General features: G+C 45.1%; 1 pseudogene; it reads left to right on the forward strand.

Moving 5' to 3' along the window:
- Positions 1-1,170: 1,170 nt before the first annotated feature.
- On the forward strand, positions 1,171-12,891 carry LOC131561366 (protein ecdysoneless homolog; annotated as a pseudogene).
- The last annotated feature ends 2,654 nt before the right edge of the window (positions 12,892-15,545 follow it).

Below are 15,545 nucleotides of genomic sequence, written 5' to 3' on the forward strand. Positions count from 1 at the left end.
GCTGGCCCTTACCACTCCATAGAAAATATAGATCCCTATTGGAACCAACCAGACCATATAAGTAGAACATGGAAGGCCCCTGATGAGCTATATTGGATTTGTGGACAGCGAGTGTACAGTCAGTTACCCCAGAGATGGAAAGGGACCTGTAGGTTAGGAGTTATCCAACCCGCCTCCTGCACCCTGCCCTGGTCCAAGGGAAATCCACTGGAGAAAGCTCCACTTGATAAAGCCATGGGCAATAACAAGGCAAACCTAAACCTTTTGATTAGTGGAAGCTGTAAATGGAGTGAAAATAAATGGCACACAGAAAGGATCATAAGCTTTTATGATCTGTCTATTTGGGCTCAAAACAGATCCAGGGAATATAGAACCCCAAACTATACATTAAATCATTTGATAAGACTGCAAAAGGTAATTGAGATCAGTTGGAACAAAACAGCCACCCAACAAAGCAGGCACCTGCTAGTAACAGTCTATCAGAGCAGATTGGCCTTGGACTATCCAATGGCTGAAAAAGGAGGAGTTTGTGAAAAATACAACACATCAAAATGCTGTCTAAAACCAAAAAACAATGAAAAAGTGTTGATCAAAGAAGCAAATTGTACCTGTGTAAAAGTTGGAACCCCTTTGGGGAAATCTGATGGCTTATACTAGCTGGGCTCATTATTGGAATTGTTGCCTAGACTATTTTTTATCTCCTGCGTTGTGTAAGTGAAAATACCACATATTAAATTTAATCAAAAAGAGAAATGAGGGAATGTGAAAACCTGAATTTTTGGGGATGTAGAAGATACTGAGATCCACTCTTTTAATAAAAAGCATGAATCAATATGATCAAAAGAGAAAATGGGAGAAATTGTGCTAAATGAATATGATTTATGCTAACAATTCTAACTATATTGATATTTTAGAAAATATCTTTTAAAAGTAATAGAGGAGAAGGATATGTAATTAGAGTAATGAAACAGATGTTTTCAGATGTTCATTAGAAAGTAGGATACAGGATGGAGTACTGAGATAAACAATATCCTCTAACAGAATTGGTCTTGGGATGAGCAAAGCTGGGATGATTCCAAGTATTGAATCTGAAATACCAGTCTTATCTATGAAATAATACAGCTTAGTTGGAACATAATGCTGACTTGTATAGCACAAAGTTTAACGCACATGCCCAACCTGGTTATTCAGAGGGCAGTGAGGAAGATGGTGAGCCTGCCTCTGAAGAGACCCCTAAAAGGCCAAAAGACTGCTCAGCAACAGGCGGAGCATGCACTGTCCAGTGCAGTGACATAGATTTAAATAATCGAAAACAGGATGGCATTTACAGGAAATTATTTATGAGTATGTGTTAGCATATAGTATATAAGTTGTGTTTGGATCCCTTTGCCTTTTGTAGGTGAGGTAGGGTGAGAAAAATGCTCCCCGTACCCCGATCGATCGGTTTTGCTTATGCTTTATCCAAACCACTGCCAAATTATTTTGTATCTGCTTGATTATATTTGATTGTATTATTTTATATAAAATTGCTGCTCAATTAAAATTGGTGCTAAATTCTAATTTTGTGGTTTATTAAATTAGACATACAGGGACCTCATTCATAACAGTGTAGTCACTTTTGTTTTATTCTCTGTGAGAGGACACAAAGTTGGCAAAGCTTTGGTAAGATTCTGCTCCTCCCTCCTCTCTCTGAAAAAGCCGAGTCTTACAGTGCCCTGTGTAGTGATTTTGCTGCTGGTCAATCACTAGTGAACTCATTTCCTGGTGCTCCCCCCCAATAGGCTCAGCCATTCCTGTGGAAAGTTTGTAAACTTGTCTAGTTGTAATATTACAGTAATTTTTGCAGTTTGTAATAGTAGTCTTAGTATTTGTGTGCATTAAAGTGTTCATCCAGCCACACTTCATGTAAAAACAGAATTGCCAAAAAAACAAATGTTTTAAGTTGGAACTGAAGTGTTTCTCTATTTAATGTTCTTTTGTGTGTCAGAGAAGATTTGGGCTTAAAAGATGAAAATCTGCCTCTGTTGAAAACAAAGAGAAATTTTACTTTTATGGAACCCTCATTTTGCCTCAGATGTCTGTGACTCCTTATTGGTTTTGCCCCCTGAATGTGAATGCAATTTTCAACACCAGCTGGGCTTTGTTGGAAATGGTATTGGGAACCCACAAGAAAAGTTCCTCATTTTAGTGGCTGAGACCATGGTGAGGTTTTTAGCATTTCCTTCTCTCAGGTGGGATCTGATGGCCCTGAGGTGGCCTTGTCTCCTCAGGGATTTCATGCCCTGAGGAAGCAAAGGCTGATGGAATGTGCTTGATCCTCTCCTGTCTAATGGGGAGGAACAGCACCCAGCAGAGCTGGAATCACCTTCTCCATTCCTGATTTCTGCTGCCAACAGATCACTGGGTCTCTCAGGGTCCAGAAGTCACTTTTCCTTTTGGATGGATGGCCTGAAGGCACCCAGGGGCTGCAGGTTAGGACAGCTTCAGAAATCCCTTTGGCTTGGAAGGATCATTCTACCTAAGAGCTGAATGGGCTGTGCCAACCCCAGAGCGAGAGGGACTCATGGCAACAGAATTAAAGGCTGGTGAGAGAACCCAAAGAATAGACTGTAACATGCAGAGCAGGTGAGAGAGAACCAAAGACTGAAGATGTAAAAAAAGTGGAGTTGAGCTTCCACCAGCTTGAAGATTGTTTAACACTTTGGGTGGGGAGTTTGAATTGTATCATTTATTGATGTAATTGTCCTGTTTTAATAAATGAGAATCACAAGCATCTGTTGAGGGGAAGTACACAGGGAACCATCAGAGGTGTTGGGGCAGTTTCCTTAAGGACCAACAAGTAGAGTGAAACAAGAAATAGAGGGCAATACCAGGTTGGCCCCTGTGTTCACCACCAAGAAGATTCCATAGCCCTGCTGTGGGCAGCAATCCCATAGGCATGGCAAGGTGGGGGCAAGAAAGGCACCCCAGACCTCTTTCATTGCTCAGCTGTCTTTTAATACAACAGGAACCAGAAGGCAAGACTGAGTTGGTCTCTGTACTCACCACTAAGATACACCTGCCATGAATTGTTTTGTGGAGAAAAGAAGAAACCTCACAACTTTATAAAAGTTGTAAAGCTCGGTATGTTTATTTACGGCGCAGGACACATGCGGAGAAAACTCTCCTCAAAAAAGCATGCGTACCTCTGAGAACTTCAGATCTCCTTTTATCCCCCTCTCAAATACATATGCATACAGTTCAGGAATGTACTTTAGTGCTTTACCATGTACGTTTGATAATGGATAATCCTGAACTTATTCTAACTAATATTAACAAAACTACAGTAGGATAACACAACTTCTTAAGAATTCTATTCGTAGTTGGTGACCACCTAAAGACCACATCCCACCAGTGATGATCTGCATTTTGTTCTATTCTTTGCAGAATTCTAGTTATTTCTTTTGTATCATGTTGGATAGTAATTAAGGTTTTCTTTCCACTTTCTTGGATTTCCTTCAAGATTTCCAATAGGTCTTGGTGCTTAATTAATTGTTTTACTAATGTAGGGTCCATCCCAATAGGGGTAGGTGATAATATGAGTTACATTGTGTAATTGGTTTTAACCAGCTGGTGGGATGTCACTGGGGCTGAGTACAAAAAATCACACTCGATAATCTTAACAAAATTACAAATACAGAAATTAGAATTATTTCTACTAGACAAAATAACATCATTGCTATAAATTTTTACAGCAGAACAGGCAGTTCTCAAGCATACACACCCTTTTTCAGTATATACGAGCATAGTTTTCTGGTCAGTGACTGGATGAATTTCAAAGTGGCAAATACTCTGTTCAGTGTCTAAACACACATCCTGGGCATAAATAGTATTGCTTTCACGAATGAATCCCATCTGCTCTCTAGTAATGCAGGATTCTAAGTTTACTGTCTCCCACTTTTCATTCATCTTTCATGCCCACACTCTATGTTCTAAAGGGTATTGTTTTTTCATGGTTTAATCTTAGGGCAATGATGGGATGGATAACATAAACAGTGGCATTATGTATGGTAAGCACAAAGGCAGTGGCCACATTAGAAACAGGATTATAGGTGAAATTCACCATAGCCCACCAGGATTGAAACTTCCTTTCAAAATCAATTGCATTATCCCAAACAATTCTCCGAATTTCAGCTGGAAAATTACCTTAACCCTTTTCTCGTATGATCAGAGCTGCTGTTGCCTGCATCCATAACTGTGCTTGTATACAACTGAAAGCTAAAGGCACATTATCTTGAACTATACTAAGTGCTTCTACTATAAACTCCTGTTGGCGGCGGCGGCGGGCCCGGGCGGCGAGGCGCTGCTGCGGCGCTGTGCTGAGCTGGCCCTGGTGCGCTTGGCCCCGCTCCTGGCCGCCTGCGTGTGGCAGCGGAAGCCGTTCCGCCTGCACTACGTGCCGGGCCGCGGTGAGCCGAGAGCGGGCCGGGAGGCGCGGCGGGAGGAGCGCCCGGAGCCGGGGAGACTGGGAGGGGGAGCCGGCGGCTGGGAACCGGGAGAGTGTGAGGGGGATCCGGCAGCGGGGAACCGGGAGAGAGTGAGGGAGTACCGGGAGAGTGTGAGGGGGATCCGGCGGCGGGGAACCACGGACATGTGAGGGGGAACCGGGAGCGTGTGAGGGGGAACCGGGAGCGCGTGAGCGGGAACTGTGGCGTGTGAGGGGGACCCGGCGGGCTGGAACCGGGAGCGTGTGAGGGGGGACGCGGCGGGTTCCCAGACTCTCGCTGTCACAGCACGGGTTAACCCAGTGAGGCATCTGGTGCCACCTCCCTGCTGCAGCAGTGCCATCCCCGAGCACAGGACACAAGATTCTGTCAGCAGGGTCTGGGATATCCACAGTGAGGGAGACTCCGCAGCCCGTGTGGACAATCTGTTGCTGGGCACGGCGTTGCTGAGCCGCCTCTCCTGTCTGTGGCCCGTGCAGGCGAGATCCCGGCGCACTTGGGCGGCACCACGGAGTTCGGGGATAACGTGGAGGATGAGTGGTTCATTGTGTAGCTGCTGCGGGAGATCAGCAGGGAGTTGCCGGGGCTGGCAGCCAGGTAAGGCGGGTGCTGCTGAGCTGCTTTAGTGGGAGGGCTGCCAAGGGGCAGTGTCTGTGCTCTGAAGGTCCTGTCTTACCATGGCCCATCCTTGGAGGTGTTTCCCCATCCCAGACACGTTGGAAGTGTCCAAGGGCAGGTTGGATGGGGCTTGGAGCAGCCTGGGCTAGTGGCTCTTTAAGGTCCCTTCTAACCTTAGACTTTCTATGAGTTTATGACTGTTAAAAAAACCCCAGCAGACATAGATTCAGAAGTGTCCCTGGGGGTAGGGAATGCTCTGGGCTGGAGTGTTGCTGTCTATGTAAGGACACAGGCTTTGTCTAGTACAGGTGAAATAATGAGCAGACACCTTCACCTGGATATGGATGGCTGCTAATGGCCATGGATAAGAATGGAGATCATTAATTTGGTCAGTAGCAAAAAATTGCCCCTACTCCAAGATTCTTAAAAGGGCTGGAACACAAGACCAAATTGGGTTGTAAGTGTGTACCTGGAGTGTCAGGCTCATCTTTCCTCTTGTTTGAGGGAACAGAAAGAGTGAGGGAGTTGAGAACGTTGCATTCAGGGCTTTTCTTAGGTTCAGGAACCAGCAGAGGTCGCATGTGACACCTGAAATGCTGCTTTTAATGCCTGTGATGTTCTGAAGCAGTTAGGCTATGCTGGTTCTCCTGAAGCACTTCTCTAGCTGAAGAGAGACGTGGTGTTATTGTTGTTAAGGAAAGAAGATACATTTAATGAAACTTGTGCCAATTCAAATAGGGATTTTCCAGAATATCAAGGATTTTTCCTAATAAATTTAGAATGACAGAAGTTTATATTTTCTTGGAGATTTCAATTTGGAACAAACTTTATGAAGCCTGAAAAGCAATTTATCAGAAAAATCTTTCTAAGATATATTTTGAATGCAGTCTCAGGCACTGCCTGTAATATGGGTGCCTCCAAAGCCACTCTGGTAACCTGGAGGGAGCTTGCTGGCTGTCCCCAGCCCAGTCCCGCTGCAGGGAGTGTTTGTTTCTGCTCTGGCTGTTGCAGGTGACTTTCACTCGGTGTTTATGTGCACAGCTGGTGCAGCAGCAGTTTGTTCCAGACAGACGCAGTGGATACACCCTGCCAGCCCCAGCTCATCCTCAGTACAGAGCCTGTGAGCTGGGCATGAAGCTGGTAATGATTCCTGGGGCATTTTGGCCTTGGTTCATGCATGTCCAGGGAATGGGTCCTTGTCTGGAAGTTGCCTGCTTGTCCAGAAAGCTGTGAGCAAAGTCTGTGACACCTTGAGAACCTCTTGTTGTTGCATCTTTTGTCTGCAGGCTCATGGCTTTGAAATGTTGTGCTCCAAGAGCAGTAAAGTGGCTCCTGATGCCAAGAGAAGTGTGTTAAGCAGTCTTCTGTGGGAGAGATTGCTCAGGAGCTTGAAGGAGAAGGATTATTTCAAGGTCTGTGAGTATTTCAGTGTCTGTGGCTTTTAAATATGCCAAGGAAAATACATTTTAACCCTTGAAATTGTGTGAGGCGTTGCAGTGGGACCAGAGCTTGAATCCTTATCTTGTGTGAAATGAATTATGTGTTTAAATGTGCAGTTTCCTGCCCTTTGTAAGGAATTTATTTTGGAAATTAAAAAGGAAAAAGTAGGATGTGGGGATTGATTCATTCATCTAAAGCAAGGGGAGAAATACACTTGAGTGAAGAAAACCCCCATATGTGATTGTGTGAGGTGTAACTGATTTCACTGGTTTACATTTCATTTCCACCCCTCTAGAATTCAATATTCTTCAAGATCCATACATAACACCATAGACCTATCTGGGCCCATGCAAGTGTAATTTTTATGTGTTTGTGGTTTTTGTGGGTTCTGGGGGTTTTAGTGAGGTTTTGTGGGTTTTTTTTTTAAAGATATCTTTGACTACTTCTTTGGAGTTAATAAATGGGACATAAATTGACTACTTACTTGAAGGTTATAAAATTGGACAACTTTATTGAGATTCTTAGGTTAATATCCTTTTATATACTCCATATACAGGAATGCCCCTTTGCTTTATTGAGTTCCAAGTGTAGATGGCCAAGAGGTTTTAGTTGTTCTGGTTCTCTCAGCATTTCTGTGTGACCAACAGTCATCCTTAGGAAGCCTGACTGGGAAGAAGAAAGGGGAGGGAGAATTGTTTGGCTTCATGCCTGTGACTTGCATTCAATAGGGAGAAATGGAAGGATCAGCCAAGTACCTGGAACTGTTGCACATGGCAGAAGATCACTTCCAGCAATCTGTTGCAGTGCCAGAAATGTGAGAGCTACTTGAAATTCATGAGTGTCATATACCCTACAAATCCTGTAAGTGCCCTTTTAAATGCTTGTTACAAACACCTGAACCCTTTTCTCCACTGCTCATTGAACATGGAAGCTGTGGCCAGGACATACAAGTACTAATTCCTCTGGAATGCTCCACTGGGAGAAGTTCTGGCTTGAGTAACTCTTTTATCTTGGTTTTGTGAAATGCTGAGCTCTTCCAAGTGGATTCCAAGTGGTGACTGCAAAGCAATTTTTGCTTGGTTGACTGTAGAAAGTGTAGAAAAGTTTCATTGAAAAGCAGTACCAGTGAATAATGAATACAGAGTAATCTGTCTCCTTTGCTCAAGGAGCTGGCTGTGGATTTCTCTGGGAGATCAAATCCAAAAAGTAAATCACTACAGAAATATCTGAAGCTTTGGCAGGTCATAATATCTTGACTGTTATTTTTTTCAGTTTACAGACTGTGCTGGTTGGGATCTGGTAATCTTCATATAAACCAAGGCAAATTAAATGTAACGGAAAAGAGCCACGACCAATGGGCTTTGGAGCCATCAGCTGGGAATTGCAGGGACTGACTGTGTCCTGTTTTAGCTAATACTCTGTGTAGTGCTCTGCTACTTCCCCACTACTACAGACAACCCCCATTGATCTGAAGGAATTGGGAGAGAAGCAGCTTATCTTCCTGCAGAGGATGGTGAGCTGGATGGGGGAATTATTCCTATTACAGATGATTATTTGTGGGGGGAGAGGGGCAATGCTGACAGCTGTGAAGGGAGAGCAAATCCAGCCTTCCTTAAGACTAAACACTGGATTGGCTCTCCCAGTTTAGAGTAAGCCTTTCTTCCTCCACTCAGTGGCCAAAGGCTTCTCAGTGACTAGAATGGTCTCTCTTAATGTGAGCTCTGCAAAGCAGAGTTTTTAAGTAGTGACAAGAAATCTGCACTCAGTTCTTCTCAGCCTCTCTCTGCCTTTGCTGTGTGTGACCCCGGACCAGCACAAGAACTGAACTGCAGAACTGAGCTGCAGGATGGTTGCAGTCCTATCAGTCAGCTGGTTTGGGCCTGTGGGCCAGCAGGCTTGTGCAGAGTAACAGATCTGTGCTGTGTCCTTTCAGATGACAGCTGGCTGGATATTACACCAGGTGCTCTGGATCAGATGCTGAAGGAGACAAGAAATGAGTCCCTTCCTTCCCCAAAGGAGGAGGAGCAAAACTATGACTTGGAAACAGTTGCTGAGAGCATGAAGGCTTTTGTGTCCAAAGTCTCCACGCAGGAAGGAGCAGAAATGCCATGGTAGTAGCACCTGGAGTTTGGGTCTGGTGTGGAATGTTGCACTGTGCTGCAGCCCTGTGGTTGGTTCTGTGATGCAGAGAATCAGAGTTTGAAGGTGCTGTGCTGAGCAGGGCCTGAAGCAAAGGCAGAGCAGTGAACCTGTACTTGCTTTAAATCAGTTTGGTGCCACTCTGGCACTGGTGCAGGTTCAAATGCTGCAAGCTCAGCTGCTCTCTGTCCCTCAGTTGGATTTTGTGGTCTTCACAATTTTTCTCTTTTTCTGCCAAGTATTCTTCCACTCACTGTTTGATGTCTCATCCATATGTCCCAGCTTCAGTCCTGGCTTGAGAGAAATCAATATGGCTTGTGCCTGTGTCAGGCTTATGCAAGCATAGAAGCTTCATTTGCTTAAAAATATTTTTATGTTTCAGGTCATCTGATGAATCCCATGTTACCTTTGATGTGGATTCTTTTACAAAAGGCCTGGACAGAATTTTAGGTGAGATTGCTTCTTTCTTTGAAACAGATGCCAGCACTGATTTCTTTGCTGTAGTACTGACACCAAATCATGTGCAGGGGCAGACTCAGAGGAGCTGGATTATGATGATCTGGATGAAGAGGAGGAGTTTCGGTTCTCAGCTGAGGATGATGAAGAGCTGGATGCTGGGAATGGAAGGCAGGAGCAGAAGGTGTCTCCTGAGGAGCTCGTGGGCAGTCTCAAGGCGTACATGAAGGAGATGGACCATGAGCTGGCACAGAGCAACGTTGGGAAAAGTTTCAGCAGCCCCAAGAGAGGGGTGAGTGTGCCTTGAGCTCTGATTTGCAGCAGTAATTTCCAAGCAGGAAATGTGCTGCAAGTGGCCATTCTGAGTAATGGGATTGGAACCTTCCCACATGCAAGCAAAGTGTGCTGGACCTGCACCATCATACATTTTTTATAAACTAAAGCTTACCTAAGCTTGGAATTTGCCCATCTTTTCTAAGGCTTAGTTTTAGTTTGCCCATCTTCTCCCTATTTTCAGTAGTAGGGCAAGCAGCTGCAGCTTCACTTGTGAGTTCCTGTAGTAGTTTTCTCCCACAGGAAGCAGAGCCAAGAATCAGCAACACTTTGTGTCCTTCTCTTGGAACTTAATGTGGGTAATGGAGAGTGGTGATTTTCAGTTGTCATGAGCATTTGGTGTCTGAATTCCTGTCTGTCAGGACTCAGGAGTGTACTGGACTTTGTTGGCTGCAGAATTGTTGTTTCTTTTCTCCTGTGGTTTGCCTTTTTTCCCCCTTAAATCTGCTCATGCAATTTGATAAAGCTTTCTCTTTGTACTCCGTGCAGGCAAGTTCTGTTGGAGCAGCCCCATGTGAGAGTGCTGGCCCTGATTGTGGAGCTGAGGCTGCTGAGCTGGCAGCCCTGGCTGTGGACATGAACCTGGTGGCAAAGCTGCTCGAGTCCTACAGTGCCCAGGCTGGCCTGGCAGGACCCAGCTGGAACATTTGACAGAGCCTGGGGGTGAATTTACCTGAGAGCACAGAGCTCCCTGGCAGCTGAGCAAGGCAGGGAGGCGAGCCTTTGCACAAGACATGGCTGCTGGGGAGATGGAGCACAGACACACGAACAGGATGTGGAAGAAGAGGCCAAAGGTTTTAATTTGGAGCATTCTGTTCATTCTGTGTCACTTCAGCAGAGTGAATTTACCTTCAAAAGCTTCTGTTTGCACACTGTCTTGGGTGGAAATGAGATTTTCCCAGTGCTAGCACAATTCCAGAAAACTGGAAAATGATGTTGAATACATGACTCAAATGATGTTTTGTTTTATTAGAAAACCTCTCTCCTGTTTTTCCATTCAGTGATCCAATTTGCCACGTTTCTAAAATGTTCTTTTACCCATTGCTGAGTGGGTTCAATATCTGGGGAGCAGTTCTTGTTCTGAAAATGCTGCTGCCTTCAGGGGCAGGTGGGGAAATACCACATTGCAGGAAGAGTAATTGGATCAAATGTGTAAATATTGGCCAGAAATATTTTTTATTTTTTTTACAATAAAACAAGAAATACAACTTGATTACTGAATTTTTGAAGGTATGCATAACTTTCTCAGTGCAGTATCAGTTCTTGAAGTGAAAGTATTTTTGTAATTGGTCATTTTCTGAATGAATTCCATTACTGCTGAATGTTGATATACAGCTACTGCTGGCATGATGTGAGCCCAGGCTGAGCAGTTTTGTTTTTTTTTTAGTGAAAATGTGGCTGGAAGGCAAGCAGCATGTTGCTTTCATGTGGAATGAACAATCTATTTTAAATATGACAGCTTTGGTTTCAACAAGATGAATTTGAAATAAAATACGTAGAAATTCTTGATGTATAGACACCAACAGTGCAGTCCTGCTGAGTCCAAATCAGCTTCTTAATTTCTCTTTATTTCTTTTTCATTCAGCAATGAATGAGTTGTCCTGCACTGATGTTGTGTAATTTCCTTTGTCAGCAGTTCAGGGAGAGCACTGGCAGGTTGGACAGGGATTAGAGATGGACAGCAAGAGCTGGGAAGTATGAAGAAGGTTCTGCTACATTTCAAGCTTGAGAGGTGAGGGAGACAGACAAATCTGTGGTGGAAAAATGAAGTTAACAGAGATTTTCTAATTGAGAGAAAGCCACTGAGCAGTTAGTGGTGGAAAACAGAGGTACTTGAACCTTGGGAAGGGTTGGTGTTTGACCAGGAAAGGAAATTTACACTGAAAATACATAAAATTCTCCACTGATGAGTAGCTAGATCAAGTTTAGATACTTTAAAAAACATAATTGAGTTGAAGAACATGATCACATTGAACTGCTGTGTGGCCTGTGCTATAGAAAAGGTCCAAATAGATGGAGGGACTCCCTTAGTGCATGAGGAGAACTCCTAAGATGAGGTTCAGAACAAAGCTGCTCTTTTGCAAACACTCCAGCTGCTGTTGCTGCTTGGATAATCTGACTTTTCCATCAGTGGGGCTTGGATTTCTCTGGGGCTCTGCTCATCCCAACTCTTTCCATTTGTTCAGCAGCTTCCCAGTGGAGCCCTGCAAGGCTCTGGGAGTGCTCCCAGGAGAGTTTGCCATGGAAGAAGAAGCATTTCCATGCTGCCTCTTCCTCTGCTTTGAGGTAACACACAAGGCATCTCCACTTTTAATTCTGAGAGTGTTTTTAGTGAAGAAAGCCTGATGGAATTAATTAGGGAAGACAAGTGGTGTGTGGGGTTCCCTTTCAATGGATTTCTGTCCAAGTGTATTCTGGAGTTGTTTAACTGGTTAATTTTCCCTTTTAGTCTGTGTTTCAACTGAGGGAATCCCCATTCACCTGCAATGCTGAGGGTATCAATGGAAAGAAACCCTGCCTTGGCCATTATTTCAGGGCTGTCAACGGATGAGGAATCCCCATATTCTTGCTGAAATAGATCAGGGAACACTCTTTATGATGGTATTTGTGGGTTTGAAATGAGATAAAACCTTCAATTTTCATCATCTTTAAATTGACAAGGTATCTCTATTGTGCCTTATTTTTAGGGTTGAAATTGGTAGAAACCCCCACTGATTCCATCATTTGAGGGATTTATATGGAGGGGCCACACAGGCTGGAAAAAAAGAGGCACAAAGGGCAGCAAAAAAAAAGGTGGAAGAAAAGTTGGTAGAAAAGGGGTGGAAAAGAAGGTCTCAAAAACAGGTAGCAAAAAAAAGGACAGAAGAAAAAAATGGAGGGGAAAAAGGGGCAAAAATTGAGAAAATTGCAGCAAAAAACAGGGGGGGAAGGGCTGAAAAAACAGGAAAAAAGCAGCAAAATGGGGGGAAAATAGCAGCAGGAAAAGGGGGGAAGAGTGAAAAAATGGAGATGGCATAATGGTGAAAAGGTGGTTTTGGAATCCATAAAGTTAGAGAGTTTTTGGGAAATGGTTAAAATGGTTAAAAAAAGTTTGTAGGCCTCAGGCTGAAGTTCTGTTACAGCAGAAAAGTTTCCCAAGCAGTAGACGTGACAAATAACAATAGGCCTCTGTAGAATTGGCTTTAGGATGGCAACCAGGTTATTTAATGTATATCTTTAGAGGTTAGCATGAATAGAACTCTGTTCTTTGTCTCTTATGAACCAGTCTTTGTTTTAGCTACGATTACGTATGTTTTATAAGATTGGATAGAATGCTTGTCAATACGTGTTTTCTGTGTGTGATTGGCTGAAATCTAGAATGAGATGATTTTATGTATTTCTGTATCAGCTCTCCCGGAGAGGACATTTTGGTGTGGATCAGTGAGCTGTCATGTCTCCATTTTGTATTTTGAGACTGCTGTGCTGGAAATAAAAGCAAAAATCTCTTCACTGGTCTGGTTACAATGTTATCCATATTTGGATATTTTGCTGCGGCCTAGTGGGTTCCTTTTATAAGACGTAGGTTCCTGACACAATTGGACTTATATCTACCCTTTCTCCCGCAATAAGATGGCATTTAGGAAGCAGGAAAGCTCTAGAAAGGTGAGGAGAAAAAGGTGCAAAACATGAGAGGAAAAAAAATGGAAATATGAGGGGAAAAGAGCAGGAGTCCCAGAGACACCCCCAGAGCTCAGGCCCCCCTCCCAAATCCCACAGACACCCCCAGGTACCCCCAAGAAAGCCCCTGCAAACCCCACAGACTCCTGGGCCTGGATTCCTGCAGGAACACTGGGGAACAACTGGGCTCCTTGCAGCGGGATGGAAACAACGGCCAGGGCTGGGAATGTGTGCCCACTGTGCTGCCAGGCTGGGAATCAGCTGGGTGGGGCCGTGCCATGGCAGAGGCTCCTGAACAACTGCCAGGTTTGTGGGCTCCAGCTGGAGCTGAGAAGCAAAGGGATTAGTCCAGGCAGGAGAACATCCCATCGTGGGGTACTGCTGCAAAGTGGGCATGTTTGGAACAGAGCCTCTCCTACAGAAGGCCAACGCTGCCTGATGGAAATTGCCAAGGGCACGAGGCTGGAAGTGAAGAGCAGAGCTGCTGTGAAGGGAAAGCTCAGTTCATTCAGAGAGATCACACAGGTCACTTGAGCACTGTTACAGGTAGGAAGCAGAAAATGAGAGATTTCCAGGAAAGCCTTTGTAGTTTGGTGGGGAAAAGGAGTCGTGATACCCAATGGCTGCAGGGATGGTGATCCAAATTAGTTCTGAGCAGATTTCCTTTTTTTTTTTTTTAATTGGTGAGGGTTATTAACCTTACCTGCAGTTTTAAGGCGAAACAGTTTTGGAATCTATTCTAGTTTAATCTAGCTGTCCTCCATGCTGCATACTCACAGCAGCCATATTGAACTGTCATATGATGTGTGAATTTGCTTGTGTCCCTATCCCAAATGTCATCCTTCCTGGTTTACAACTTCTTTTTAACATGCTAGTAAATCTTCCGCGTCCCTCTGCAGTATTTCCATGGGTAAACCCACTGAAGAGCACAAGCTAAAGGATGCTACCTCCGGCTGAGCACAGGGAGCAGTGGGAAAGGATGTTATATCAGCATTTTCTGTCCCTGTGCTGATACTGTTCTCCCTGGGAGGCCGGTGGGAAATCCCTATTTCTGCTGCTCTGCTCTTCCTGATGTTTGTCATACGTGATGCAAACCCCAGTTTTGCCCCTGTAATGATGATTCTGGACATGTCTGAGTGTACCTGCTGTCCTTGGAAATGCCACTGATGGTTATTAAGAAGGCAAGTGCCACCATTTCTGTGTGGGAACGGAAACGTGTGGCCGTCCCTCAGTGCAGCTCTTTTAGTGACAGCAGTCAGTGGCCATTCCTGGTGCAGTTCTGTTATCATTTTTTCTTATACCATTCTATTTTATTGCCTTCACACTTCCCACCCTTTTATGTGCTTTACTTTTTAACCAGCACTGCCCCAATGGTCCCTGGGTGCAGCTCATTTACAGAACAGGGCCCGTCCCAACAGGCGGCTGCTGCAGCCAGGGCAGGGGCAGGGCAAGGCCCATCACAACACTGGTGGTGCACACAGACTGTTGGCTTTTGCAGTTTAGGCAGATCAAATGAATCCCAATTGTCAGAGATTTCCAACACCTGCTATTTCTCCCCTCTTTTCCTGCATGCATTTGACAGCTCTTTTGTTTCCTCCCATAGAGCTGGAAAGCAAAATGCCCACCTGCCCCATGGCCATCCCCACCACCTTGTCCCCCTTTCTCTCCCCTTAACTTTGCAGCACTTTCTCCCTCCTCCTCCTCTCCCTGCCAGCTCCAGCAAAGCCATTTCCCCCACTGGCACCAGCTGCTTCCTGTCCCTCGCTCCCATTTTGCCCACTCTGAACTCCTGGAGCCACCTGCCCGCAGACCCGCAGCCGCCGTGGGGCTGGGTAATGGTGCAGGGAATGCTGGCAGGGATTCTTGGGCTGGGCTGGGCCAGGCCAGGTGCCCGGGGCCAGCAGAAGTGCTCTGAGCCTCTGCTCCTGCCCCTGGGCAGGCAATAGAACACAGCAGGAAAGGCTCGGGGCTCTCAAGAGAGGCAGCCAGAGATCTCTCACCCATCATGGGCCTAACAGGTCCAGACTAGGGAATTACATTTATTAGAATTTTTATCATCCAAATCAGAACAAGAGAATGAGATGTATACCAAATCCTAAAAATGCACCTTCCTGACACTGTTGTCTCCTTCCTGGGCTTCACTTTCTCCCCAGTTCCCTCCCTCCATCCTCCACACACAGTGGCACAGAAGGATGGGGGGGTTACAGTCACATCATGTCATGTCGCTGCTTCTCCCTCTGAGAGAGAAATCCTTGTCCTGCTCCAGCCTGGGATTCCTTCCACAGGAGGACAGTCAGATCCTTTGCAGACAGACAGATAGACAGACAGGCAGACAGCAGAGCCTTCTTCACAGACAGGTGCCTGATGCCAATAGTGGGATTCCTCCTCAGCATGTGTCAGCGGTTCTTCTTCCTCTTC

Source organism: Ammospiza caudacuta, chromosome 9, assembly GCF_027887145.1.
Source record: "Ammospiza caudacuta isolate bAmmCau1 chromosome 9, bAmmCau1.pri, whole genome shotgun sequence".
NCBI classification, from domain to species: Eukaryota; Metazoa; Chordata; class Aves; order Passeriformes; family Passerellidae; genus Ammospiza; species Ammospiza caudacuta.